We start from the raw sequence: 5,394 nt of genomic DNA on the forward strand, positions 1-5,394 counted from the left end.
TCTTCTCTTGTTATCTCTTCTATTTCTCCCACTCTGTGTTGTCTCTTTTCCTTTTCTTGTCTGTTTTCCTCACCCCCCAACAACTCACTGAAGTACTTTCTCCATTCCTCCATAGTAATTCTATCACTCACTATTTCTTCTTTTTTCTTTCTTTCCCTATTTATGTATCTCCACACCTCTTCTCCCGTCTTTATACCTTTCATCTTCTCAATAGACCGGCACCAATGACTTAACGTGACTTCCGAATCACGAGATAGAATATAGCTTTTTTTTAAATTTCGCCCTGGGTCGGAATCGAACCCGCGACCCTCGCGTCCCTGAGCCGAAACGGACTCCCTTAGGCTATATTCTAATATAGCGGATTGTGTTAGCTTAACTAGATCCGAACTAATCTCTATTACAGAGAAATAGTATATTGTACAACTAGTTATGAAAATCATACTTTTTTTCATGAACTAGGACGGAGCCCGAGTTAATCAAGCAAATGTGTGAAAAAAGGAGACTTTCATAACGTGTTGTACACGACATTTTTTTGCATATTGTTGTGAGTTGAGAAATTTGGCCTAAAATGATTTATGCAAAGTAAAAAAAAAGACAGAAATGCATAGTAGGTATTCTTTGACAATAATCTCCCAGGAGATTGAATAAAATGATTAAAAAACTACTACTACTACTTTGCTTACGATTTTTCGTTAAAAAAGTCAACTTTCATAATCAATATGCAAAAAATTCATCAATGTTCGACTGTATTGTTATTGAACGATAATGACACAGTTTTCTGTTATATACGTTATTAGAGAAATAATCCCCAAGGGCATTATCTTTAAATAACAGGCTTTAGGGCGTTATAAATTCTTTGTTGCTTAGTTACGACGAGATTTAATGTATTTACAAACAACTTTTGACTGATTGGTATAAATTAATCCAAAAACAGACGAAACTAGTCGGACATTAAACGTTGAAGGCACCACGGGTGTTATAATAATGATACGCCCTCGGTCGGCGTGCTCCCCTTGGGCCAGAGGCCCTCGGGTTTCACACTGCCGACTTCGCGCGTTATCAACCTTATTACACCCTTGATACCCTAATAATAACTATAACATCACGTTTTTGTTTAGCTGGGATTTAATTTGTTAAATGTTTCACCAATTTGCAACGGGCTTCTGATTGAATTCACAACGAAATACGAATAGTTATTAATGGCTAATAAACAATTGAGAACATCGAACTGTTCGATTATGAACTACTCTGAAAGTAAATACAACGATGATTTATCTCCGTAGGTAGCTAGATTTACAATAAAAAGTTTTTTCTTTGTTCATCTGTCGTAGAACAACTTATGAAGTTAAAAAGTAACTGGCAAACTTTAATAAAGTCGCCATTATGAAAGGTTCGTAAAGTTGGGTGGTCGAAGAATTCGCTTCAACTCTGAAAAAGAATAAATCACCTCATTTTTCAAACAAAAACTTGCAGAAATCAATTCTGCGATCATAACTACAGTCTAATTACCACTATACCAGAGGAGATCAAGATTTTACTATAGATTAAAAAAAAGTATGTAGTGGTGTTTTTCTTGGCTCAGAATGCTATTGCTATATTTGTTTCAATAATTTTGAATTAAATATAGCTTAAGTTCTGTCTAATTTTGTCTTCACTAAACGCATGCAACGTTCCATAAGTGCTCTGCGGGATTCAGGTCAAGTCAGGTCAGGTCAGGTCGTTAATTTCAAGGTACCATGCATAAAGTAGAGACATATTTTAAGCACGGGAAGTGCAACAGGCTTCTTAATTATACCAGGATATGCAGGTTTTAAAGGACGCGGATTATTTTGTCGACTTCGGAAGTTGTAACATGGCGGATTGTGTTAGCTTAACTAGATCCGAACTAATCTCTATTACAGACACCCACTTTCGGGCCATTTCAAATCAGATGTAAGAGACAACGTGACTGTTTGAAACTCGCTGAGACGTGCCACAAGAAACAAGATTCTAGATTTGATTTCGAAGATCGATAGTACGTATTAAAAGAAGTGTTGCCTTCGTTCTGAAAATCTTTACCGCAACAATAATTATTTGCTTATAAAATCAATAATGAAATATTATGAAAAGCTCTCTTTTAAAGTTTTTGCATGGAATACCTATGTGAGAAAGTTCGTTATTAAAATAAATATTCATGTATACTCATGTGCTTAACAAGATTATTTATTTAATAAAAGCGTGTTTGTAAAATTCACTACAATAATATTGATTAAGTTTGTATCATTTTGTTTGGACATTTTTTACATTTTATTCTTTAATTTAAATAATTGATTTGTCTCGGTTGGTACATTTCCAAAAATTGGAAAAACCATTAGGTTCAATCGTTGTCATCGATACATTTTTGAACTCGATTACACATTTGCATTATTTCCATTCAAATTTTTGTTGTCTCAGAAAGAAACAAAGAGAAATAAATATATAAAACCTACGACATTTAAGCAGGTTTCTATGTAATGACCACTCACGTCTGGCAAACCTGGATTCTTTATAAAAGTTAAAATTTTAACAAATGTAATTTAAAAAATATGTTTGTTGAAACTTTATTCAACAAATATATTGTCACATTAATGATTTAGTGTTTCATCAAAATAAAGTTGAAAAGAAATTAGGGACAAGTCTTTATCTCTACTGTGGAAGCATTAAGAAAAAATATTTACCTGATATTAAAATTTTTATCACTAAGAAGAATTATTTCAACGGAAAATGTGTTTTATGATGATTTGGATTGTGCAGTTCTCATTATGCTGGTTCGGTGCAACATTGTGTTAACAAAAAATAACTTATAATGCTAAATCCGCGAAAAGAACACGCAAAGGAATGGAAGAAAAGTCAAAGCCACTAGATAGCGTAAAGCTACACTAAAGGAATAACTTATAACTTGAAGGAAGTGAGGAAAATCTCTTTAGGAAAAGAAAAAATATTCCATCCTTATCACAGAAAACGGGCAGCTGTGGTTTTATCTAATTTTCCAATTGTTTTCGATTACTATAATTCAGTACGAACTACTCTAACTTCCGACACTTGGAGAACTAACTAATACATTAGTTACATAGCGAGTCACGAATCTGTTGTTTCATCTTCGTTAACTAAATTAACCTTAATTTGCAAATCCATTTACAAATATTTTATGTATTGATTTTTGTCCAAAAGATACACTCTTGATACAAATATTCTCAATTTCTATTTCTGAATTAAATTTTCATTTTTTGTTCGGTGCGAGGTGGTTCCAACATAATTATGTATTTAATTTCCTCAAAGTTTTATACCAAGTGAAGAATACATTTTTTACCTTCCTTTTTTATCATTACAAAAAATTATCTCAATGATTTTTACAAAAAGGCTAAAATAATCTAAAAACAAACTAAGAACCAAGGCCGTTTCTGTCAATTAATTTCAATATTCTTTAAAAATTGTTAACCCATTTGTTAGAATTTACTTGAAATATGTATTATTCAACATTTTAAAAGAAGAGAACATTTTGACAACTTGTATAGAATTTACAAAAGAGTTCGGCAGTATGTCGCAGTAAATCTTTTCAGAAAAAATTCTATTCTTTCTTTTATCCAAAAAATATATATATACAGGCTGTGTCAAAAGTCGCGGATACGCTCTTGGAACTTGGAAGTATTCACTTTCGAGTATCCACTACGGTTGTTAGTTTCATTTTATCTAAATTCGTTGAGACACAGTGAGCTTTCAAATGTTAGAATAAAAACCTATCATAACTGAAATTATCTGTGTTATAAACAAAATAGGTGTTCGAAACGAATCAAAAATAAGTTAAGAACAACTCCTAGTGATTAAAGCGATAAGTATGTTAAAATTAGTCTTCTTCTTTGATGTTAAAGTTTGAGGAAAAATGTCCGAAAACCATTTGGAAACATGCTTATATCACTTGGTAGGCATCACTGAACCCGTGTTTAAAAGGCTGTCCGCGACTTACGACACACCTGTATATACAGGGTGTCCCAGAACTCGCGGATCAAACTTACAGGGCGTTTTCCTTGGTGATAACTGAAAGCAATAGCGTTTAAAAAAAATGACAGGGTATAATCGATTTTTTGTAATGAATAATTAAAGTTGACCAATCAGAAGGACGCTGTTAATTTGAATTTCACGTAAATTTAACCAAAGGTTTGAATTACCTAGCAACATAATTCTAGTAAGAATGGTATGGAATTTCAAGTAAATGTTTGGGCAACTGTGAAGATTTTGACAACGTCAAGTTATAATTTGATTCGAAATTGTCAAACTTCGTATTGAAATCATGTATACCGCTGCAGAGTATGCCGAAATGCTCATAATTTATGGAGAGTGCCGGCGCAATGCACGTGAGGATGCAAGGGAATATGCAATACGTTTTCCACGACGTTTGCCACATCCAAATTATAACGTATTTCTACGGTTGGTGTACCGTGCTCGAGACACTGGGTCCTTGGTGCCTACCTGACAAGAAATTGGTGGTCCCCCGCCAGAGACTGAAGATGCTGTTCTTCAGTCCTTTGATGACGACGGTAGAAGTATATTTGAAGAACTATATTTACCGCGAACCTATCAATATTTTAGAAGAACTAAATGACCAAATTCACGAAACACTGGCTAATGTTATTCCTAATATGCTTAGATTGGCAAGGGAAAATTTAATAAAACGAGCTCGCCTATTCCTTCAGATGAAAGGTGGTCATTTTGAACACTTGTTATAAATTATTCTTTTTATTTTGCATGTTTCTTATTTCATTTGTTGCATTCTACATCGTTTAGTTATAAAATTTGATCTTAAATTTTTACTAATAATGATGCTAAAATAAATAGGTTAGTTCAATCCAGTTTTGTCTTCTTTCTTTCAGAACTGCCACTATGCTTGATCTGTTGTTCAAAACCTACGTGTAACTCCAGCTTTTTTTGCAATGTCAAGAATGTTCCTAAAAGTCTTTTCTTTCATTTCGACGATGACGAGTCCCGCTCGTGTAGCTGCGCTAATACATTGCAGATGCAGAGTGTATGCACAGGAGTCAGGATAAATTTCTTGTGATTCCGATGCACTTCACAAGCCCTGCATATTTCACTTTTTACTAAGATTTTTAAGGTAGTAATATGTATTACTCACTTGACACTATGTCGCCATTTTATCTTCCATCAACAAAGGTTCAATTCATCATACCCCTCCCGTCAATTTCCCATACCCCTGAAGGTTACAATTGCTCTGGAAATTGTCACTCATAACAAACCATATTTCATTCATTGCCGGAAGAAGAAACTTTCAAGCTTCTTGCATTCCCTGATTTAAACTCTATACATTTGTTCACCTGCCTTTGGCGAAATTATCCAATTTTTGGTTATTTCAAAAGTAGCTGT

General features: G+C 33.7%; 1 long non-coding RNA gene across 1 annotated transcript; it reads right to left on the minus strand.

Annotated features, from left to right (window-relative positions):
• Nucleotides 1-4,733: 4,733 nt before the first annotated feature.
• On the minus strand, nt 4,734-5,394 carry LOC138124589 (uncharacterized). Its single transcript, XR_011157212.1, has 2 exons — nt 5,147-5,394; nt 4,734-5,092 (listed from the first exon to the last, which is right to left on the minus strand). It is a non-coding gene; the product is annotated as an uncharacterized lncRNA (long non-coding RNA).

This window comes from Tenebrio molitor, chromosome 2 (genome assembly GCF_963966145.1).
Source record: "Tenebrio molitor chromosome 2, icTenMoli1.1, whole genome shotgun sequence".
NCBI classification, from domain to species: domain Eukaryota; kingdom Metazoa; phylum Arthropoda; class Insecta; order Coleoptera; family Tenebrionidae; genus Tenebrio; species Tenebrio molitor.